The sequence below is a fragment of the Pituophis catenifer genome, unplaced genomic scaffold, assembly GCF_029215685.1.
Source record: "Pituophis catenifer annectens isolate HBS135680 unplaced genomic scaffold, rPitCat1.0.hap2 SCAF_1, whole genome shotgun sequence".
In the NCBI taxonomy this organism is placed as follows: domain Eukaryota; kingdom Metazoa; phylum Chordata; class Lepidosauria; order Squamata; family Colubridae; genus Pituophis; species Pituophis catenifer.
In genome coordinates this window covers 238,230,430-238,256,105 of record NW_027256881.1, presented here as the reverse complement: position 1 = coordinate 238,256,105, position 25,676 = coordinate 238,230,430, and positions in this window count along the sequence as shown.

The window sequence follows — 25,676 nt, the reverse complement described above, 5'->3', positions numbered from 1 at the left end:
TGTTATTACATTTAAATATTTAAACATTACATTACATGTAATGTTATTACATTTAAATATTAAATTATATGTAAAATATTGTTATTTTTTTATGTTTTGAACAGGCTTACCTGTTTGCCCAACTTTTATAAAAAAATATAGTCCAATTTTGCTTTAGAATAGATGTATTTCCTTCCAAATTTCCCATGTCTCCCATAAAGTAACATAAATTACAGAAAGTCTTACCTATTGTCTGGATGAGGCAAAGTCCCCATTTGGCTACTGAGGAACAAGCAGAGGTGACAAATTTCATTGGGGCCTGCATTTGCAAAGCTCCCACTGCTTGTAAGGTCTTTTCCCCCTTCCTATTTAAAAAGCGAGGAGTTAGGCTGGCAATAATGGATGTGGTTGCAAGTATCCATTTTATTGTTTTTAACTTTAAAATGCCATCATACTTACCCAGTGGTTATATAAAATATCTCCCACCATCTATATTTTGCCTATTAATTTATTTGATGGTTAGGAATGAAAGATTTCAGTAATTGGATGCAGAGATGAAAACTCTTGATTGTTTCATCTTTTCCAGTCTGAAGCACAAAATAATTCACCCAGCTGGGGTCCACCCCAGTCAGCTTTGTCTGAATATGATGGATTATGTTAGGCATGTATCCAGATAGTAGTGGTTGAATTTAAGGCTTGCCTGCCTTCTAAGAAAAACCAGACTTGTAGAATTTCAGAAATCTGAAATCGTGTTTCGTTTTTTTATTTTCCGTCACTCTACTGTCCTGGTTTCAGTGACATAATAATTGCATAATTTACCCCACCCGCCCCCATTTTCTGTGTGGAGAGAAGCTCTGGCCCACTTATAAGCTAGAAGATTCTCTTTAGAGAGGCTGCTTGAAACTTCCATCATTTTTGAACAGAGGTTTCATTTCAGTTCAGCAGAAGAAAGATTTGTGTCTCAAGTTTTTCAGAAGAATCTGATGTTTACGAAAGAGATTCTGAACTCCCACTGTTTTCAGGGAAAGAAGAAAATGAAAAGAGCTGTTTACTGAAGTCTGAATAAACCCATGGAGGTGTTTTTACAGAATGTGTGTAAATAAGATATGCATTTGTGTCTAGTTACAATAATGCAATTCTGTAGGGTTCCTGGGTATTTGTAAGCTGCTGGTGTTATTACTTTAAGAGACCGGAGCTTCCCTCCAGTCTGAGTTATTGATTATTTCATTATTTCCCATGACAGAAAGGGTCATTTATTATAGGCTTTACACGGGTTACATACAGCACAGACAACAAGGTCATAAGGCACCGCACCGATCCCTCAGACTAAGACCTAAAGTGATAGTTTTCCAGGCATCTGTCAGCCAGGGGTGAACTGATATGTGGGGAGGGAGGGCTCAAAATGACCTCTGCTTCCCAGTGCTTGAACAGATGGGAAATTGCATCTCAGACAGATTGCAAAGAGGGAAATTATATTTGGATTTGCAACTGGCAAACTGAATTCATATTTCCTTTTTGGAAAAGTTGGAGGTGGCTTCATCAAACCAAATTAGGAAAGCAATTTCAAGGGAATATCTCCAAATATCCCAAGATTCTCCCCAAATAGACCTCACAACTCCCACTCATACATAAAACCCACTCATACATCAAGATCATTACTATGTATTGCAGAACCTATATATGTACTAAGTCTTCCAGATCTTCCAGACAAAACAACCCATATTTATTTGTTTGTTTGTTTGTTTGTTTGTTTGTTTGTTTGTTTGTTTATATGCGCATTTACACACACACACAAACACACACACACAGACACACCATACCTTCAAGTCAGTTTTGATTCCTGACAAATGCCTAGACAAGTCTCTGCAGTTTTCCTGGAAAGATTTTCGGAAGTTGTTTACCATTGCCTCTTTCCTAGAGCTGAGACAGAGAGGCTGGCATATTACATATTACAACAGCAGCGAGAATAATATATGCACAGAATTGGAAGAATAACAATATACCATCAGAAGAAAATGTGATAAGGAAAGTTTTAGAGTGCGCAGGGATGGATAGACTCACAAAAGAATTGCAAGATAAGGGAGAAACAGAGTACTATATGGTATGGAATAAATGGTATGAATAGTTAGAGGATAGGTGTAAAGGGTAAGGAAAGATTAAATGAAGAAGATATAGGAGTTAGAACTTAGTAACAAACTCATAGAAATGGAAAGGACACATAATATATGATCGTATTTTAGTATATTGATATATTAATATGTATAAATAAATAATAGAACCACATGTATAGATAAAGGTAAATTGAAGTAAGTGGGAAAAGGGATATATAAGAGATGTATACTGATGTGGAAATGTTGTAAAGAAGAAAATTGTCAATTTTTTTTTAAAAAATCTGTTTAATAAAAAATTATTTTTAAAAAAAAAAAAGAGAGAGAGAGAGAGAACTTGGCCCAAGATTACCCAGTTGGCTTGGTGCCTAAAGCAGAACTACAACTCAAAGTCTTCCAATTTCTAGCCCAACACATTAACCATCGCAGCAAACTCTCTCTCTAAATGCTTGTTTACTCAGGATTTTATTTTATTTTTTTAAAAAAAAACCTCTGTGCAAGTTGTATAAAAGCTTGTAAGTAGGACATGTTTGCTTCTGTGTTGTTCTAATCTAAGCTGTATGGGCATATCTCACTTGGATCTGCATTCATTTTATAATCCCCTGCAGTGCAACCCTTTCTGTTCCATTGTAAAAATGGAGCATTTTTGTGCTTTACTTGCATTTTCACATTATTAGAAAAAAACCTTTCTGACACAGAGTATGTGTAAGGTTGGTTTTTTAAAAAAACATTACATTTATTTGGTCCCTTGACATTCTTGAATAAGACCTTCCTTTCATTTCTTTGGCTGTTTCTAAATTTAGCACCAGCAGCAATGCTTCTAATGAAATCCAGTGGGGTCGCCAGGGCAACAGCTGATCGTAAATCATTTTTCAGAGCAGCACAACTGGGGCACAATCTGAATCGGCAGAAACCATGCACAACCCTTCATTCCGAAGCTTACATGGAAACGGCGCTGAAGATTAAGTTCCCAATCCTTTAATATCCCTTTTAGATATTCTCCCAATGTTTGCTGAAGTTCTCTACCTGCACCTAATCACAGCACTACCTTACCCTAGCGATGACTTTTACATAAACAAATCACCACCCCGTGAGCAAGACAAGCTGAAATTGCCATAAGCTGAGCTGATGTTAAAATGATATTGTCTTTATTCTGACACTATCCAAGGACAGTCACAAGGTGGATAAAATATATCCCCCATTCTACTACAAGGAAATCAGGGTGCCTGAAATTGACTTGAAATAAAAGCAATAAAGGCAGGATAGATGTTGGCAGTGGAGGTAGCAAGTTCATGCTAAAAACGTTGGCACAAGGATGGGTGGACAGCAGCAGGGAAAGTTCCAAGATAGGGCATTAAGATTTGAGGGAAAGGCTCAGCTCCCCAACTGCTGGTTGAAAGGGGGTGAATTTACCACATTTAAAAATAAGGGAAGTAATTCACATTGATATCTACACAGCATCTCCTCCAAGAAGATAATTATATTCAGAATTTAAAATATTCTCAATGATTTTAATGAAACAGATCCAACACAGTAGGAAGAACAGTTCTTTTAAACAACCACCACCTTTGTTTTAAAAATAAAAATAAAAATTCAAAAAAACAACAACCTTGAACTACAATAAAGTCAGAGACTATCTCCAAATGTCTTCCCATGAGCACAAATGCCAAACACAGATAAGCTATTGTTTAGTTATCTCTCTTTTGATCACCATTTGTTCAAGAGAATAAATACAAGGCAGCTGTGATAGCAGAGAGGTCGAGAAGGACAGGACAAGCAGGGAAAAGCCTGAGGATATTCCATCATTATCTGCCTATGGATTTGGATAGAATAGGACAGAATTGGCAGTATCCAGGTTTTAAACTGCAACTCCTGAACCATCAAAAACAGAAACACTATATATGTAAAGGTTTCCCTGTCCAGTAGTGTCCGATTCTAGGGTGCAGTGCTCATCTCTGTTTTTTGGCCAAGGGAGCCAGTGTTGTTCGAAGACATTTTTCATGGTCATGTGGCCAGCATAGCTATATGCCAAAGGAGCATGGAATGCTGTTACCTTCCCACTGAAGTGGGACCTATTAATCTACTTGCATTTTCATGCTTTCGGACTGCTAGGTGGGCAGGAGCTGGGGCAGGAACGGGAGCTCACCCCACTGTGTGGTGCTCGGGTCTCGAACCGAGGCTGTCAGCTTTGCAGCTGACAAGCTCAACGTTTTTTAACCACTGAGCCATCGTGCCACCTACAATATAATGTGCTGTAACAGAAAATAGAAACTCATAATTGAACAGAGTCTGTTTTGACACTCATTATTCGATGCTCAGTGCCGGCAATACACACAATTCTGGCACTGGGGAGAAGAAGCAAAGGAGCATAGAAATTTCTCGTGCTGATATGCACTTAGTTGCCAGAAGAAGGCAGATGAAAGTGGGCTAATTTCAGACCTTCCCCCCCACCTCATAGGCTGTAATCAGCCTAGAGGCAGGCAGCACAATGACTGACACAGTTTTGACCTCATCGATTTTTTCCCACATTGCCAAACTGCATAGACCTGGCTAGAGGATGCTTTATTGATCCTGTTAATTCTTCAGGGTGTGTATGTATGGGGGTCGGGGTAGGAGAGTGGTTCATAACATATATGCTGCACAATTTTCCAAAGGCTTTGATGGAGCTAAATCAGCAGGCCAAAAGTGTAAAGAAGGCTCTGATAAATGTATGCCTTTGAATATAGAAATGCATTTTCTGCAGGCCAGAAAAAGAAACTGATGATAGTTGCAGACCCAGTAGAGATTACTGTGTTCAGAGTCATCTGAATTGATTCATGTTGACTGGGGATTGGCAATTGTTTTTGGCCCCACAGCTACACTTGATCTTTGAACCATGTGTTTTGACAGGACCAGGACAAAAGTTAAATTTGATTAAATGTAATTTAATTTTAGGCGGTTAATATAATTATCAGATGTATAAACAAGGGAAAGAGCTCCACCCATGTGGAGAAGATTGGGAGCGACTTCTGAAGCAGCTGTGCCATACAAGCCTCACAAAAGATGCCGTTGCTTTAGGGATTTGACTAGATGAGTTTTATTTATGGTAACACATGCAATAAAGTGTCTCTCTTTGGAATGTTTTACAGTAATATCCTCCCTAATTCCTTCCTCCTGTCCCATTAGTGGCCGGTTTTGAAAATCTTTTGTGGTTTCATCCAGTTTTGAAAAACTACATCTGATCCCTGTACCTGATTTTCTGCTCTATCCATCTCTTTCAAAGATCCCAGGCTGCCTATGATAGTTTTCTTAATGACTTTTTGTAACACAGTGTTGTTATTTTTCTCCTTGTAGCGAAAAGTGAAAAGATCAGGATGTGTTCAATTAGAAGCACTTACTTGAGGCAATCATCTTAGGTAGCTGATTTTCTCCAGCTACATGTTATTTATTTGATTACCTGTCGTTGTTTCTTAAATTACCTACTGACTAAGTGATGAGCATGTACAGAATAAAACACAGGACATAATTAAAGGGTTATGAATAAAATCACTGGAAAATGTCAGTATAACATTTTTACAGATGGGACTTGATGAAGAGGGATACCTCTATTCAAGAGACATGGCAAGGAGGGACATTCAAGAGGCAAGGAGGGAAAACCAGGTAAACAGAAGAGGCAGAACCTGGACCATAAAACTCCAAATGAAATATTGACAAGTTCATGGAAACATTACTGTGGGAACAAACCATTATATAGTTCATTCTGCCCATGATAATTACCGTAGCTGAGGAAGTTGTGGGCAGTTTTGTGCATGTAGGCAGAGGCAGCCATTTTTCTGTAGAACTCTATAAGTAACACCTAAGACAGAAAGCCAAAGGCCTCCAGCCTTAGTCCTTGTAATTCATTGCAGCTTTCAATTGAATCTTTCGTAGTAGTGTGAAGCCACATTGTAGAGAGGCTTATCTTCTAATGCTGGCCTTTCAGGAGTAGTGAGAAGAACTGCATCACCAGCTCCTATTTCCCTGTGCATTTTATCCACACTTGTTTTCCATATTTATGCTGCCAGAGTTGGGTAGCATATAAATTTAATAAGTAAGTAAGGTTTTCCACCTAATCAAGAAAAACCAAATGTACACCTTAGGTGAAACCTGGCTTAATAGCAGCAATTGTGAAAGGAATCTTGGAATTTTAATGGATAATCACTTAAATATGAGCCAGTAATATGCGGCAGCAACCAAAAAAGCCAATGCAATCCTAGGTTGCTTTAACAGAGGGATAGAATCAAGATCACGTGAAATATTAGACTGCTTTATAAAGTCTTAGCAAGACCAGACTTGGAATCGTGCATCCAGTTTTGGTCACCATATAAAAAAAATTGTCGAGACTCTGGAAAGAATGCAGAGAAGAGCAACAAAGATGTTTTGGGGCCTGAAGACTAAAATTTATGAAGAAGGGTTGCAGGAATTGGATATGTCTAGTCTAGTGAAGAAAAGGACTAGGGGTGACATGATAGCACTATTTCAATATTTGAGGGGCTACCACAGAGAAGAGGGGGGTCAACCTATTTTCCAAAGCACCTGAAGATAGGACAAGAAGCAATGGATGAAAACTAATAAAGAAGAATACCAACCTAAGGTAGAACTAAGGATAAATTTCTTGACAGTTAGAACAATTAACTAGTTGAATGGTTTGCCTTCAGAAGTTGTGAGTGCTTCATGTTTAGAGCTTTTTAAGGAGAGACTGGACAGCCACTTGTCTGGAATGGTATAGGGCAGTGGTGAAATCTAAAATTTGTTACTACCGGTTCTGTGGGCGTGGCTTGGTGGTGATGAGGTAATGTGACTGGGTGGGCGTAGCCAATTTTTTTTAAACCATTTTTTCTACAACCTCTTCGGCGGAGAGGTTGTAAAAAAATGCTTTCAAAAGGCTCTGACGATCCCAGCTGAGTTGCCTGATCGGCAGAGGCTTTTTTTCTTTTAAACTCAGCTTGGATCATCAGAGGCATTTAAAAGAAAAAAAACCTCTGCCAATCAGGCAACTCAGATTAGATTGTCAGAGGCTTTTAAAAGAAAAAAAGCCTCTGCTGATCAGGCAACTCAGCTTGGATCATCAGAGGCATTTAAAAGAAAAAATACCTCTGCCAATCAGGCAACTCAGATTAGATTGTCAGAGGCTTTTAAAAGAAAAAAAGCCTCTGCTGATCAGGCAACTCAGCTTGGATCATTAGAGGCATTTAAAAGAAAAAAAACCTCTGCCGATCAGGCAACTCAGCTTGGATCATCAGAGGCATTTAAAAGAAAAAAAACCTCTGCTGATCAGGCAACTCAGCTTGGATTGTCAGAGGCATTTAAAAGAAAAAAAACCTCTGCTGATCAGGCAACTCAGCTTGGATTGTCAGAGGCATTTAAAAGAAAAAAAACCTCTGCTGATCAGGCAACTCAGATTAGATTGTCAGAGGCTTTTAAAAGAAAAAAAGCCTCTGCTGATCAGGCAACTCAGCTTGGATCATCAGAGGCATTTAAAAGAAAAAATACCTCTGCCAATCAGGCAACTCAGATTAGATTGTCAGAGGCTTTTAAAAGAAAAAAAGCCTCTGCTGATCAGGCAACTCAGCTTGGATTGTCAGAGGCATTTAAAAGAAAAAAAACCTCTGCCGATCAGGCAACTCAGCTTGGATCATCAGAGGCATTTAAAAGAAAAAAAACCTCTGCTGATCAGGCAACTCAGCTTGGATTGTCAGAGGCATTTAAAAGAAAAAAAACCTCTGCTGATCAGGCAACTCAGCTTGGATTGTCAGAGGCATTTAAAAGAAAAAAAACCTCTGCTGATCAGGCAACTCAGATTAGATTGTCAGAGGCTTTTAAAAGAAAAAAAGCCTCTGCTGATCAGGCAACTCAGCTTGGATCATCAGAGGCATTTAAAAGAAAAAAAACCTCTGCCGATCAGGCAACTCAGCTTGGATCATCAGAGGCATTTAAAAGAAAAAAAACCTCTGCTGATCAGGCAACTCAGCTTGGATTGTCAGAGGCATTTAAAAGAAAAAAAACCTCTGCCGATCAGGCAACTCAGCTTGGATCATCAGAGGCATTTAAAAGAAAAAAAACCTCTGCTGATCAGGCAACTCAGCTTGGATTGTCAGAGGCATTTAAAAGAAAAAAAACCTCTGCTGATCAGGCAACTCAGCTTGGATTGTCAGAGGCATTTAAAAGAAAAAAAACCTCTGCTGATCAGGCAACTCAGATTAGATTGTCAGAGGCTTTTAAAAGAAAAAAAGCCTCTGCTGATCAGGCAACTCAGCTTGGATCATCAGAGGCATTTAAAAGAAAAAAAACCTCTGCCGATCAGGCAACTCAGCTTGGATCATCAGAGGCATTTAAAAGAAAAAAAACCTCTGCTGATCAGGCAACTCAGCTTGGATTGTCAGAGGCATTTAAAAGAAAAAAAACCTCTGCCGATCAGGCAACTCAGCTTGGATCATCAGAGGCATTTAAAAGAAAAAAAACCTCTGCTGATCAGGCAACTCAGCTTGGATTGTCAGAGGCATTTAAAAGAAAAAAAACCTCTGCTGATCAGGCAACTCAGCTTGGATTGTCAGAGGCATTTAAAAGAAAAAAAACCTCTGCTGATCAGGCAACTCAGATTAGATTGTCAGAGGCTTTTAAAAGAAAAAAAGCCTCTGCTGATCAGGCAACTCAGCTTGGATCATCAGAGGCATTTAAAAGAAAAAAAACCTCTGCCGATCAGGCAACTCAGCTTGGATCATCAGAGGCATTTAAAAGAAAAAAAACCTCTGCTGATCAGGCAACTCAGCTTGGATTGTCAGAGGCATTTAAAAGAAAAAAAACCTCTGCCGATCAGGCAACTCAGCTTGGATCATCAGAGGCATTTAAAAGAAAAAAAACCTCTGCTGATCAGGCAACTCAGCTTGGATTGTCAGAGGCATTTAAAAGAAAAAAAACCTCTGCTGATCAGGCAACTCAGCTTGGATTGTCAGAGGCATTTAAAAGAAAAAAAACCTCTGCTGATCAGGCAACTCAGATTAGATTGTCAGAGGCTTTTAAAAGAAAAAAAGCCTCTGCTGATCAGGCAACTCAGCTTGGATCATCAGAGGCATTTAAAAGAAAAAAAACCTCTGCCGATCAGGCAACTCAGCTTGGATCATCAGAGGCATTTAAAAGAAAAAAAACCTCTGCTGATCAGGCAACTCAGCTTGGATTGTCAGAGGCATTTAAAAGAAAAAAAACCTCTGCTGATCAGGCAACTCAGCTTGGATTGTCAGAGGCATTTAAAAGAAAAAAAACCTCTGCTGATCAGGCAACTCAGATTAGATTGTCAGAGGCTTTTAAAAGAAAAAAAGCCTCTGCTGATCAGGCAACTCAGCTTGGATCATCAGAGGCATTTAAAAGAAAAAAAACCTCTGCCGATCAGGCAACTCAGCTTGGATCATCAGAGGCATTTAAAAGAAAAAAAACCTCTGCTGATCAGGCAACTCAGCTTGGATTGTCAGAGGCATTTAAAAGAAAAAAAACCTCTGCCGATCAGGCAACTCAGCTTGGATCATCAGAGGCATTTAAAAGAAAAAAAACCTCTGCTGATCAGGCAACTCAGCTTGGATTGTCAGAGGCATTTAAAAGAAAAAAAACCTCTGCTGATCAGGCAACTCAGCTTGGATTGTCAGAGGCATTTAAAAGAAAAAAAACCTCTGCTGATCAGGCAACTCAGATTAGATTGTCAGAGGCTTTTAAAAGAAAAAAAGCCTCTGCTGATCAGGCAACTCAGCTTGGATCATCAGAGGCATTTAAAAGAAAAAAAACCTCTGCCGATCAGGCAACTCAGCTTGGATCATCAGAGGCATTTAAAAGAAAAAAAACCTCTGCTGATCAGGCAACTCAGCTTGGATTGTCAGAGGCATTTAAAAGAAAAAAAACCTCTGCTGATCAGGCAACTCAGCTGGGATCATCAGCTGACAATCCCTTTGACAATCCTAGCTGAGCCGCGCAATCATCAGAGGCTTTTTTTTTTTACTTTTAAAGGCATTTTTTCAGCCGAAGAGATTGTAGAAAAAATGCTTTTAAAAATTAAAAGAAAAAGCCTCTGATGATTGTGCGGCTCAGCTGGGCATGGGGGGGCTCCACGGATTTTTGCTACTGGTTCTCCGAACCACCCGCCTCCATCGCTACCGGATCAGGTGATCCGGTCCGAACCGGGAGCATTTCACCCCTGGTATAGGGTCTCCTGCTTGAGCAGGGGGTTGGACTAGAAGACCTCCAAGGTTCCTTCCAACTCTGTTATTCTGTTATAATAAATAAAAATATATTGTTGTTTTTTATTCAATTGTCACTTAACCTTGAAATGGGTTTGTGGTGCTGTGATCTACAGGATACAATGTTGCTATGAAGCCATGTACAGTATTCAGTCAGAGCTGTGAGTACATCTGGGAGAGCAAATGAAGGTTTTTCATAGCCCTCATTCTTAGACACTGAGAAGTATTGGTGGCCTGATCATTTGCTAGAATCAATTTTTTTGTGAGACAGAATATCAGTAGCTACACGCTTTGAAATGCACATTTTCATTTTATTATTTTGATAAAAATGGGAAGGGGGTGGTGGTAATGCAGTTACATTTATCTAACCAACAAGACACTTGCTTTTGTCCATGTTTAGATGTCTGTCTAGATTTTGTTGAACTGCATTGCAATATTCTCAGTGAGAATGAGGTCAAGATATTTTGTTGCTTGTAGTAGACTAGATGTCGCCTGTTCCTCTTTCTCTGATTAGAAATCGACTGAACTAGTAGTTTTCTCTTACTTTAATATTGTGATGAAAAAGCGATTTCCATGGAAGACAGAAGGCTGACTGAAAGAGTTTGAGCAAGTCATGGAAATTATTCTCTCTGATGATAAAACTAGTCCTGGAATGTGTATTTAGATGTGCCTCTCCTTCTGTATTTGCCTCAGTTAGTCAATTACAATTGAAGAAAGTATGGAAGTATTAGATAGCCTGCTGCTCTAGCACTCAAGTACTTGCCTTCTTTGCAAAACAGTGCAAAAATCTAAACAGTTTCTGTTCTTAATATCTATTATTAAATTCTTCGAGGTTTTTCTCCAGCATTAAATATGCTAGGCAGAGAACAATGGGACAAGACAATAGAAGAAATACTCCCCACCCTCACATGTATGAAAGCAATCTGAATTCATCTGGTTGGCCACCGACGCCAAATGCAGAATGAAAGGCACTTTGGCCTTGATCTAACTTTTCAAGAACATTTTCAGTGGAGCATTAGCCTGAAGCAAGAACAGAAAAGGGGATTTTGCAAATCATCTTTATTGCTACTGCATCACACCAGTTTGCGCACGTACTTTTGGGGAACCAGACTGTGTTAAAAGTGATTCTGAAAGATCTTATAAAATTTCCACTGTAACTTTTTTTTTTTTCAGCACCTGTGGCTTCAATTCTTCTGCTTCTTAACATGCGGTAGTTGTATTCAGACTTACAGAAAACATTTCAAAATAACAGAATAACAGAGTTGAAGGGGCCTTGGAGGTCTTTTAGCACATCCCCCTACTCAGGCAGGAGACCCTGTACCATTCCAGACAAGTGGCTGTCCAGTCTCTTCTTAAAAGCCTCCAGTATTGGACCGCCCACAATTTCTGGAGGCAAGTCGTTCCACTGATTAATAGTTCTGTCAACAAATTTTTCCTTAGTTCTAGGTTGGTTCTCTTCTTGATTAGTTTCCATCCATTGTTTTTCGTCCTGCCTTCAGGTACTTTGGAGAATAGGTTGACCCCCTCTTTTTTGTGGCAGCCCCTCAGATATTGGAACACTTCTATCATGTCACCCCAGTCCTTTTTTTCATTAAACAGGACATAACCGTTCTTCATAAATTTTAACCTCCAGCCCCCTAATCATCTTTGTTTCTCTACTCTGCACTTTTTCCAGAATCTCAATATTTTTTTTTATATTGTGGTGATCAAAACTGGATGCCGAATTCCAAGTGTGGTCTTACCAAGGCCTTATAAAATGGTACTAATACTTCATATGATCTTGTTCTATCTCTCTGTTAATGCAACCTAGGACTGTTGCTGATTTATTCCAATGATTTAGGTCTGTTGTTTTGCCTGGACAATCTTGCTAATATGTTTAGTTAATTGTTTCTTTACAGTTGGTGGCTGATGCACACACAAAAAAAATCTGTCACTAGGAAGCCATTTTAAAACTGTTCTATCTTGCACTTGTTTTATTCTGAAAAAAAAGCAATGGAATATTTCTATCTGGAGATTTGCAACTGCAGGAATTACAACGTCAGTGTGACAAGACGTGACTCAAAGTGGCTGGCTGGAGAAAGACAGACAATGTAAAGAGCAGACTGAGCCTTCATCTATGGCAGGGCACCACTTTCCATATATTTAGCATGATGATGAATGAGGTGACAGGATAAAAGGGGTCATTATTTTAACTGAATGAAAAGATGAAACTGAGAAGGTGAGGTCCTTCTTTTCTGTGCCTCTCCTCTGAGCAATGAACAATTTCAGGGGACTTTTTCACAAGTCATCAGATAGCTTAGAAGGAAACAAATGGTCTTTTGTGTGCTACTATTTACAGGCACTCCTTGACTTACAACCACAATCCAGCCCAAATCTTCCATTGCTAAGCGAGACAGTTGCTAAGTGAGTTTTGTCCCATTTTACAACCTTTCTTGCCAGAGTTGTTAATCACTGTGAATTGATTAACAGTGTGAATCACTGCAGTTGTTCAGTAAGTTACATGGTTGTTAAGTGAATCTAGCTTCTCCGTTGACTGCTTGTCAGAAGGCTGCAAAAAACATGACCCCGGGACTTTGCAGTCGTCATAAATACATGCCAGTTGCCAAGCAACCGAATTTTGATTATGTGATGATGGGAATGCTGCAACAGTTGTAAGTGTGAAAAATGGACATAAGTCATTTTTTTCAGTTTCAGTTGTAACTTTGAATGGTCACGAAATGAATGGCTGTAAGTCGAGAACTACCCATATCTATTCTAATTCTATAACTTATTCACCAAAACATTTCTAACAGAAAGTTCTCACATAATTTGGACATGAGTTGAGTAATCTAATAGGGCACACTAGCCTTTTCCTTTCAGACAAGTGCAACCCTTCCCAGTTGCACTAATATTACATTTCATCACAGTCTCACTCATGGACACTTGCTTTCTCTGTCCTTCTGATGCTCTTTTTTCTCAAAAGCCAGTCCTCCCCCCCCACCCCCCACTTTGAGAAGAGTTCTTTGAGAGATTGGTGGCTTCTGCATCCTGCCAAGTTTAATATATTTAGAGCTGTAATCCAATCAGATTCGCTGTTGGAATGCTCCTGAGGAAGGTCCAGCATTTACCTATACTATTACTATGATTAAGTCAAACCAGTAAGAGTACATGTGGAGACTGTGTAACTCACCAAGGTTCATTCCAAGCACATAATTTATCTATTTGCTAAACTGTAATCCACATGAAGTATTTCATCTGCTGTACTAGCCAGATCTATGTTCTTTATTCATAAAAATGTAGTCTTCTGTTTCTACTCCAGGTATCAATGGACTTTCAAAATCCCAAATCTTGTACTTCTGGTAAGTTGAAGTAGTTTGGTATTTTTAGAAATACCAAGAACTGAGCTTGAGTTAGGACTTTCCCATGAGTTGACTCTCCACTATATTATGCTTTAGTCCATTTTGAATCACCAGGATGATCTTAGAGAGATACTCCCAGAGATAGTCCTACAACTAGGGGAAAAATGAGCCCTTTCTTGATCCATGTTGCTGGGAATTTTCCCTTGCGCAGATGCAAGCTTTCTTTCATTGCAGTGCCCAGATTTTTTGCAAGCCAAGATCCCACCATTCCATCAGGAGGAAGTGATTGTTATGGCCGATCGGCTGCCAGCAGAGCTAGCAGCAGAGTCAGACGAGGAGAAGAAAGTGGAAAGAGAGTCTAGGCCAGCTTCAAAGCCTTTGGAAGGCTCTGATAAGGAAACAGCATCAGACAGAGGCAGAGCCGGGACCTTCTGTCCTCCCCAAGGTGGAGAGGCAGCTGTCTTTGGGGCCTGAGCTGAGTGAGGGGGAGGAACAGATGGGGTGTATGCACAGAGAGGAAAGGAGAGGACTGCAAAGAAAAACAATAAGATGGCTCTCAAGGAAAAGCAGACATGGACACTAGCCAGCCCCTCCCTGGCTGGGAAAGCCTCGGTGGTGCAGCAGACTAAAGTGCTATTGAGTGCTAGTACTTAGCTGCCAGTGGCCTGCAATTAGTGCAAGTTCAAATCTCACCAGGCTCAAGGTTGAGTCAGCCTTCCATCCTTTTGAGATAGGTAAATTGAGGACCCAGATTGTGGGGGCAATAAGCCAACTTTGTATAGAACAACACCGCTTAGGGGGGCCCGAAAGCCCTAATAAGCAGGTATATACAAAAAAGTATGCAGGCTATTGTTTTAATGCATTGTAAGCCGCCCTGAGTCTACGGAGAAGGGAGGCATATAAATTGGACTAATAAATAAATAAATAAATAAATAAATAAATAAATAAATAAATAAATAAATAAATAAATAAATAAATAAATAGTAGGGGTTTGGGAGTGGCCAGTTGTCGCAGACAACCACTCGTTTTTAGGATACAGCAAGCAATTCGGATTTCTTGGCCAGAACCAGGTCTGCTGGGACTAATTATGTATAGTTTTCGTTTATTCATGTGAATAAAAGACTGTTCCTATCCTGTTTGAAAAGGGGTTGGTTTTTACTCGCGAGCAAGCAGCTTATCATTACTTGCTACGGCTGGATCAGAATAGTGATGACATGATGGGATGAAACGCACCTAGCAAAGCCATTGTGATTAGATATCGGGGGCACATTTCACTTCTTATGTTGATTTGAAACCATGCTGGGCAGTGCCCTTATCAGAGCAAAGGCCAATGTAATTTACAATATAAAGTTTTGAATCAAGACAGAATTCTAAAAGATCACAAATAGAAAAAAAAAAATGGAGCCAAGAGGACAAATGCTTTAAAACAGAGCCAAAACATTTTTTAAAAAAACATTTGAAAGGCAAGCAGAACAAAAAGAGTTTTAATAGCCAGTCTAAAACTAGAGGAAGAAAGCTGCAGTGAGAGAAAAGGGCCCAACTTTATTTCCTACCAACTTGTAGTATCAAACAGAGAAAGCAACTTCAGGGAAGAACCAGGAGCATGAAATAGGTCTATAATCAATTGGCAGTTCATGCTATGATCAATAATGGTTCTTCATTTTCTGGTAAAATACTTTTTTTCAGACTTGTGACCATTGTATTTAAAGCAATAAGTTCTATATGAGTAGTAAGTTATCAGTCAGTGTAACACAGCCAGCTTTTCTTGTTGTTTGGAAGTGATTGAAAGTTTTGCCAATATCCACTCTTCAGTCTTCTAAACTGACTACTAGAAAAAATGTGAAATTTTCTATTTTCAGTGCCTCTGGGAGTAGCTGATTAATCAAGTCCCATCTAAAGCTTTGGGATAGACTTTAGATGTACAGCATGCCACCTTTATTTCCACTGGGTAATGTGGCGTATAATGTAAAAAAAAAAAAAGGATAAGGAGAAATGACAACACAGACATAACCTTATTTCCTTCATTCCAGCAGTCCTTTATTCTGACAGGACATAGAGAGTTAATAAATTCTGTCATGTGTATAACTGCACACAAACAGCAAGACTTTCAGGACAAAAACCTTAGGCATACTTTTTGAGGCAGCTTTATTGAGCTGCTTGATCAAATATTTGTGTGAAAAGATTGCTTTGGAAACTTGAAAATAAATATTCACGTTCCACTTTCAGTCCTGTTTATATGGAGATTTACCAGTCAGATCAGCAGAACATTGGAGACATACTACAAGTGCATTAGTTTATCCTACATTATAATCTGAAAATTGTCAGAATTGAAAACATTCCGTATTCACAGCCCGTAGGCAAGACATGGAATCTTTATTGGTTTTCTCAAAGCTCTTGAGAAAAATAAACAGAGAAAAGATTGATGGTATGCTAAAACTAAAATGTGACAACAAATTAATAAACTATATTTGTTAATTGCAGAATCCCCTCTGGCAAACTAGTTTAAAATCAGTTTGAGTTAGGAATCTCAAATAAGTGTTTTTGAGCCATGATGCGTTTTTCTTTCTGTGTTTCATGCTTTGGACTTCTTCAATGGGAATATTGAATCTTCCATCATCTGCCAGCAATGCCCCTCCAGAGTTTATATAGGACAAATGAGACAAACTTTGTGCAAAGAATTAATGGACACAAGTCTGACATCGGGACTCAGAAAAAAAAAAAGACATGTCAGACTGCCAGAGGATTATATAGCATATTTCAAAGTGACTGTTTTGGGGGAAAAAGCGTTTTTTACTCCACCACTGAGTGAGAAATTGCAAAACTCATATACTGTACATCAAAAGATGTCAGGCAATTGCGTATTTAACACTTTATAATTGTTGATTGAAACAGGACTTGCAATCTGGCTCACACACGAAACCTTCATCTGTATAATTACCTATGTGTCTCTTTCCCCACCCCCATCGAAATCCCACATCAGTCTGATTGCTCTGTGCATCTGTTGAAGAGAGCTGCAGTTCATGAAATCTTATGCCTTTCCAAAAAAAAAAAAAAAAAATTGTCAGAAATGGTGGCACCAGATTCTTTTGGATATTTTTTTTGTGACCATACACTAACACAGTTCTCCTTCTACAATATTTTCAATAAAATATTTTTCAATAATTCTCGGGAGGGTTTACTGCTTAGGGCAGCTTCGCACACTTAAAACATTCTACTTCCAGGTATGCTTTATTCTAAAATGTAGTGCTAGTGAGATTTATTGTTTAGAAGCGTGATTTTACCCTATGTAGAGCCAGGCAAATAAAGCTTAATCTGAATGTGACACTATTTATCAATTTTGTGTAATTCAAAGGGTTGTATTGAGGATAAACGGGGAGGAGGGGAGGGGAGAAAAAAGAGGGAAAGACTGAGAGATGAAAAACGGATATACTAGCTTGAGCTATTTCTTTGATTTTCTATTGTGTCTTATACAGTCAGGTCCAGAAATATTGGGACATCGACACAATTCTAACATCTTTGGCTCTATACACCACCACAATGGAGTTGGAATGAAACAAACACAATGTGCGTTAACTGCAGACTGTCAGCTTTAATTTGAGGGTATGTACATCCAACTCAGGTGAACGGTGTAGGACTTACGGCAGTTTGTATATGTGCCTCCCACTTGTTAAGGGACCAAAAGTAATGGGACAATTGGCTTCTCAGCTGTTCCATGGCCAGGTGTGTGATATTCCCTCATTACCCCAATTACAATGTACAGATAAAAGGCCCAGAGTTCATTTCAAGTGTGCTATTTGCATTTGGAATCTGTTGCTGTCAACTCTCAAGATGAGATCCAAAGAGCTGTCACTATCAGTGAAGCAAGCCATCATTAGGCTGAAGAAACAAAACAAACCCATCAGAGAGATAGCAAGAACATTAGGCATGGCCAAAACAACTGTTTGAAACATTCTCAAAAAGAAGGAATCCACCGGTGAGCTCAGCAACACCAAAAGACCTGGGAGACCATGGAAAACAAGTGTGGTGGATGACCAAAGAATTCTTTCTCTGGTGAAGAAAACACCCTTCACAACAGTTGGCCAGATCAAGAACACTGTCCAGGAGGTAGGTGTATGTGTGTCAAAGTCAACAATCAAGAGAAGACTTCACCAGAATGAATACAGAGGGTTCACCACAAGATGTAAACCATTGGTGAGCCTCAAAAACAGGAAGGCCAGATTAGAGTTTGCCAAACAACATCTAACAAAGCCTTCACAGTTCTGGAGCAAGATCCTATGGACAGATGAGACCAAGATCAACTTGTACCAGAGTGATGGGAAGAGAAGAGTATGGAGAAGGAAAGGAATTGCTCATGATCCTAAGCATACCACCTCATCAGTGAGGCATGGTGGTGGTAGTGTCATGGCGTGGGCATGTATGGCTGCCAATGGAACTGGTTCTCTTGTATTTATTGATGATGTGACTGCTGACAAAAGCAGCAGGATGAATTTTGAAGTGTTTTGGGCAATATTATCTGCTCACATTCAGCCAAATGCTGCAGAACTCATTGGACGGCACTTCACAGTGCAGATGGACAATGACCCAAAGCATACTGCAAAAGCAACCAAAGAGTTTTTGAAGGGACAGAAGTGGAATGTTATGCAATGGCCAAGTCAATCACCTGATCTGAATCCCATTGAGCATGCATTTCACTTGCTGAAGACAAAACTGAAGGGAAAATGCCCCAAGAACAAGCAGGAACTGAAGACAGTTGCAGTAGAGGCCTGGCAGAGCATCACCAGGGATGAAACCCAGCATCTGGTGATGTCTATGTGTTCCCGACTTCAGGCTGTGATTGACTGCAAAGGATTTGCAACCAAGTATTAAGAAGGGAAAGTTTGATTTATGATTATTATTCTGTCCCATTACTTTTGGTCCCTTAACAAGTGGGAGGCACATATGCAAACTGCTGTAAGTCCTACACCGTTCACCTGAGTTGGATGTACATACCCTCAAATTAAAGCTGACAGTCTGCAGTTAATGCACATTGTATTTGTTTCATTCCAACTCCATTGTGGTGGTGTATAGAGCCAAAGATGTTAGAATTGTGTCGATGTCCCAATATTTCTGGACCTGACTGTATGTGTTTAAACTTGCTAAATTCACTATGTATTATATTATACTTAATATGATTGCTGAGCTTTTGTTTATATGTTGCTTTTCATTTATGAAAGCGATGGTAGACACCTGTATTCTGGTAAATCCTTAAATAAACAAATAAATATACCCTTTAAAATGCTAATACAAAACCTGTTCAGAAAGCTGATTTGCATTTCCAAATCCCTCTTTGGTGCTTCTGCAGAAAGATAGTTCAGCAGTAACATTTGGAGAAGCTCTGGAGCTCATACACAAAACCCTGGGGTGCACATGAACTTGAGATGTAAGGTTGTACAATAATGAAATTGAGTCTTAATTGTAAATGCTCTAAAAAATTTTCTGTCCCATATTAAGAATGTGATGATTGTCTTATTGTCATCCAAGATGAAGCCGCTTTGGAAGGACTTGGAGGCAAGTCACTTCAAAAACATTGGAATGCAGATAGGGGAATATTGTGTCATGTCACTAGTTCCTTATTATTTTATTTAAGAGATTTTAACATTAGTTACACTGGCAAAGATAGGAAACTATTTGGTATAGTTTCTAATGGCTAGCAGTGACTAGCAGTGGCTATCCAATATTTTCCATAGGACAGTGTTTCTCAATCTCAGCAACTTTAAGCTATGAGGACTTTGACTCCCAGAATATTCTGGAAGTTGAAGTCCTCATAGCTTAAAATGGCTGAAGTTGAGAAACACCATTATAGGAGCTTTTTCTAAGCCATTTAGAAATGCAAACAAGGAAAACTGAGTCCTTTTGCACTGCAACATCAGTCAGTCAAATCACTGGGTGCAGATTATAGCTCAGCCTCAAGTACAGCCACCATGTGTGTTTGTTTAAAGTGTAGTAGTTGTTGTTGTTTTAAAACCACAACACAGAAGAGGTCAAGCCTCCTCCAATTTTCCTGGTATCTTCATTTGCCTAGAGTGCCTCTAGGTAACTCCCGGTGAGCCTAGGGGGTATTCTGAGGAAATTAAGATGCCAGACATGACTGAAGCTTTTCTTTGTAATGTGCCTGAGTCCATCTAACTACTGGAGAGAGAGATAAGGAAAAGATGCTGCTGCACAGGAAGGTGAAGTGAGCATAGGGAAGGCAGGAGAAAGCAAAAAGAGGAGACAGAAGAGAGAAGGAAGGCAAAGACTGAAAGAGGGAGAAAGTAAGAATAATAAGGATACTAATGTCATCTCATCTAGGCCTCCATTAAGTCTGGCAGTATCACCACATTGCCTACTAGAACCTTTGTAAAGGTGCCTGTGATTATAGCATTATTAATCTTACTATAAATAGTATTGTATTACGGGGCTGTAAAATTTTGTTACCTGCCTTCCGCCCCGTCTGAGCAGAAAGGTTTGCTATCAGGCAAATAAATGAAATAATAAATGGTAATTGTGTCCTCCAGCATCAGTGTAGTCATCTCTGGATTCTTCAAATTCTGTGTATTTCCGCTCATCACTTCCCATGTTCCCATTATTATTTTCTTTTACACTTAAAAAGTAGCTTCTGGGTCTGAGGACAGAGATCTCCGAGGAGGGTGGCAGAAAGACAGAAACATGCATCTCTCTGTAATTCTTTTCAGACTGACAGACTGCAAGGATAGTCCTGTTCCCGGGGGGAAGAAGGGGAGATCACTCCCCCCCCCAATCTTCTCACTGTAGATACTTGACTGTGTGGTAAACATACACAGCTGCTTTAGGGAAAACCTAAAAACATGGAAATTAATTATACATGCAAATGATTAAAAATGTCTGTGGTAGTGGAGGGAAGAATCTGTGGCGCCTTATTTAGCGATGAAGCCAACAGGACTACAATTCATACTCTTCTGCAGCTGCCTGTATGGTATGAAATTCTCTTTCCTAGAGCCAGTAGTCCAACAACAGGGAAATAGAGATTCTATTAAAGGATGTAGTGGGTGACCCGATGTGGAGATTCATCAGCCCTCACAGACAAGAAACACAACAAGATGAGCTAATTCTACTTTATTGTAAGGCTACATTAAGAGAGTCTTGCAAGTCTAAAAGTACAAAGCTCCTGCTGCCATGTTTAATTGCCTGATCCATTATAGTCAGTCTTTCCTAAGTTTCTTTCTCTGACCATTAAGCAACTGTGGGCTCCCTGCTTTCTTGTCCAAGCATTTCCTAAGCAGCACCTATTCCTCTTGCTCCTCAAGGTCACTCTCACATGCTATTGCAGCATTGCATTATTCAATTGCAAAACAGCAATGTTGAAGTTTTAATGTATATTTGGAATCCCCAGAGAGGCATACCTATGCATATGGATTTATAATCCCTATAAAGATTATATAATCTCTATAAAGTTCTATAAAGATTTAGAGCAGCATTTATCAGACTTGGCAATGTTAATTTTCATGATTGGGAAAGTCCACACCAGTGGTGGGTTCCGCCCGGTTCCGCCCGGTTCCGCCGAGCCAGTAGCGGTGATGATATGATATATTCTTAGCTTTTATTTGGCCCCACCCCCAATCTATTGCTGCCTCCTGAGTCCCAGCTGATCGGCTAGAAGGAAAAAAACTATTTAAACTCTTGTCATGGGGCTTCAAAGGGCCGCCCTACAGCTGATCAGTGTTAAAACACAGTGTGGTGGTAGACTGGTGCTTCCAAAAACAAATGAATAAATCAGTGCCTGCAAAAATAAATGGGTAGACCGGTGCCTCCAAAAACAAATGAGTAGACCTGTACAGCTCTGCAAGCAGTTAAAAGCCTGGTAGACCAGTCCCTCTGCTAAATCCTAAAGAATTGTCACATGACCATCAAGCCGCACCCACAGAACCGGTAGTAAAAAAAATTAGAACCTGGTCCACACATCTTACCTTTGCCAAGTTTGGAAAAACACTGGTCCAGATTGTGCTCAGGAGAACCTGTTCACCAAGTTGTGTGAAACAGACAGTTTAAGATTTTTTTTGTTAGTACTTGAATTTTCAGAACAAACTTTCTCAGTGCACAAATTATGCAATGTAAGATACAGCTCCATATGTGACCATTTTAATCATGCAAAAGTGGTATTTCCACTGCTTCCATTGCAAAAATAGTAGTTTTATTTAACATTTCCCCTGGTCTGTGGCAACATAGCTCTATATCTTGGACTGCTGTTGTTTGACTTACTAAAAGCAAAACCCAAAATTTGGAGAGAAAGAAGTTTTTTTTTTTTTTTAAATCATTTCCAGTTAATGAAATGTTCTTTCAAAAATATACTATAAGTGGCACAAAGCTTTCTTTTTTCTTTTAGAACTTCGGATAATACTGATGAAAATAGAAATTTACAGATTCGAAGTGGCTAGTATTCTTTAGTTGATTGTCAACTTTAAAATCAATCCTCAACAGAACAAATCGTGCTTAAGGACAAGTTGTTATGTGTAAAGAACTGGAAGACATTTTCCTGGATCCAAATAACCACGCAACTTGTTCCATACTTCAATTGGAACATCTGTTTCCTTTATGCCGGGTGCCAAATCTCTTGAGAAATTCAGAAGCAGTTTGAGATCCAAAAAGGGCAATCTGTCAGTCATAAGTATTACATTTACAATTGTACTTGGCACACAGAGCTAACATTCAGTGAGCATCTGAAGTACCTCTTTACATGTCACGGATGGGTGGCAGCCTTTTTTCTTTGGACAGCAACAGTACTTTATGGATAATCAGTGGGAGGAAGTATGCCAGCTGGTGTCTAGGGTCAAAGTAAACAGGCTAGATTCAGAGGCTGAAGGGCATGTCTTCCCTTATTCCTCTTACAGCAGCCTCTAACAGAGGGGGAGTCTGAATTACCAAATGCTTACAGAAAGATTTCATCATTAGACTGAGAATTTGCTTATTTACTTATATGTATTTGTTACTGGATTTATATCCTGCTTTTTATTTTGTAGAGTGGTGCATTGGCTCAGTGATTAAGAAGATGCTGGACTTGTTGGCTAGAAAGTCTGTTCGAGGCTTGAGCACCACGTTACGGGGCGAACTCCCATTCTCACTCTAGCTCCTGCCAACCTAGCAGTTTGAAAGCATGCAAATGTGAGTAGATAAATAGGTACCACTTTGGTGGGAAAGTAACAGTGCTCTGTAAATCATGCTGGCCACATGATGGCAGAAATGTCTTCGGACAGCGCTGGCTCAATGGCCTTGAAACAGAGATGAGCACCACCACATATAGTTGGCAATGACTAGCGGAGTAAAATCCGCAGGGACGCCTTTTATTTTGTACAACACCATGCTCCTACCTTCTATTTTTCCCACAACAACATCCCTGTGAAGTGAGAGAGAAAAACTGTCGCAAAATCACCCAAGGGATTGGACTTGATCATCTAAATCAATCAGGGCTGTCAAACTCCCGCCCCATGGGCCGGATGCGTCACATGCTGGCCATGCCCATGCCCATGTTTAGCGAAGGGGGAAAAAGTCCTGATACGTCATGTGATGCCACCGTGATGACGTGAGTTTGACACCCCTGATCTAAACAGTCCCTTCTGGTTTTATATTTCTATGTCATTCAGACAAGGCTGGTGATAACCCAAAGGCTACCAGTTGCTTGACTCCAGTGTTCACAGTATGGAAACCCCTCTCACCAGAGAAGGTATCTGTGCTTAGAATCAGTCAAGGCAAGAAAACAAAATATTCCCCAAATGTTCGCAAGGTTAGCAATAGCAAGATATAATGAATATTGAACCAACTTTCCTTAACCCAACATCCTCCAGATGCTTTGGACTACAGCTGCTTTGCCCCATCAGGCAAGAGCCTTGTTGACTGTGGATGATGAAAGCTATAGTGCAAGATGCTGACTGGGGAATTCTGGGAGTTGAAGTCCAGACATCTTACTGCTCTGGAGCTGAAGCATCCATACATCTATGAGAAATCATGAGGTAATCCCTTGAAGAAATGTAAAAGGGGAGGCAGAAATATTTAGGTCAAGTGTTACAGATATATTTGGTTTGTGTGTATGTGTATAAAAGCAAGGGAGGGAGCAAAAGTGCACTATAAAAATAGCCTTTTAATATAACAAAACCAACAATAAGAATAGTATACCCTATTTCTGGCAATTGTGGGTTACATGCTGAGTTTTTGAATGGGCGCTTCCTATCCTTCGTTTTTGTACTTTGCATTTCTAGGCCACAGGTGTTCACTGTTTCTATTTCAATTCTTTCTGTAGACACAACCTTCATTTTGTGGTTTGCTGCAACATTTCTCTCCCTCCCTCTCTCTCTCTTTGTGTTATGAGAACCTATCAGAGCCGATAAATAGCTGAAGGATGTGGCAGAGGGGGAATTTTCTGCCAAAGCTGGTTTGCACCAATGTTGCTTTCTTTGCAACCACTTTCAGCTCCCCTCCCTTTTGCCCTTTCATGCTATGGTTGTGAATGATCACACGTTCACACAAACATGGATGTCTTCTATGTCGCAGTCCAATAGATGCCAATGATTTAAAGATCGAATAAAAGAGATGTGTGTGAAATGGGGGACAACAATGTCAAGGAAGCAAAGTGGGACCCACAAATAGCGGTTAGAAGAGTACAGCAGGCTTGAGAAAATCTAGATAAGGCAGTTGGTACTCCAGAAATGTTGTGATTTAGTCTTGTGTCCTCTGATTAAGCATCCTCAGTATGCTGCTGAGTGTTAATAGAGCAATCTTTACTCTAAGTGCAACATCTGTCTTCTTACATCTTGATCGGACAAATCTTAGCACTGCTAGTTCTCTGACTTTTAAGCCAGTCTGGCTTAACCTAGCCAAGTGGGATGGTTTGGATGTGCATACATTCAATGGAGTTTCCTTAAATAAATGAAATATAACCTTGAAAATTAGGTATTTCTTGCATGGTAATAATTGTAATATTCTGTGTTGTGAATTCTGAGAGGGACATTTGTTATAGATTATCTAAAGACCACATCAGAAATGGAAGACTAATGAATCTATGCAATTATGCCATCTCTCATTTTCTCATATAAGGTAGGCCATCAGTTGCAATGTGTGCAGAGCTGGTATTAATTCACAGTAATTCAGGAAACTCTTACATTATGATTAAGAGTCTTTCATCATTTGTATCTAACATGGCACAGACATGCCTTGGCAACATATTTTATGCAGTCTTCTTACCTGTTCTGATTTTAAAGTAGTTCTTTTCCTCTTACGTGGACATAATTTTTGTCATGAATATCATGAGGCACATTTCACTGACTGTTAGGTTGCTCACATGTGGTGGGATTCAACATTTTTTACTACTGGTTCTGTGGGTGTGGTTTGGTGGGTATGGCATGGCATGGCTTGGTGGGTGTGGCTTGGTGGGCATGGCAGGGGAAGGATACTGTAAAATCCCCATTTCCTCCCATCAGATGGGACTTGGGAGGCAGAATAGATGGGGGCGAGGCCAGTCAGAGGTGGTATTTACTGGTTTTCTGAACTACTCAAAATTTCTGCTACCGGTTCTCCAGAACTGGTCAGAACCTACTGAAACTTATCTCTGGTTAGGTGAACCCTAGGAGATAGAATTAGCAGGGCTACTTTAGACAGATGTGGACATGGCCCCTACCTACTCTCTGCTCTCTAAGCCTGCTCTCAGGGTTCATTCTAGTTTTGGAAGACAAGAGTTTGCATCTTCCAAATAAAGCTCCACAATTGTATTTACAAGCAGCTGATCAGCAATGGTGGTCACAAGCAAAACTCTCTATGTCTTGCTGGCTGTTATTTGGATGGCTTTTGAGCATGAGTTTAGTGTTTTTCAGGAATAGATCTAAACCCATATCCAAAATAACCCCCACCCCCACAAGCATCAGTTGATGTTAGCTAACATTCAAGCTTCCTTTAACTACATCCATAAACAACAAAGTTTGACAGATGACTAAATTTGATAAACAACAGCTACCGGTATCTATCAAAAC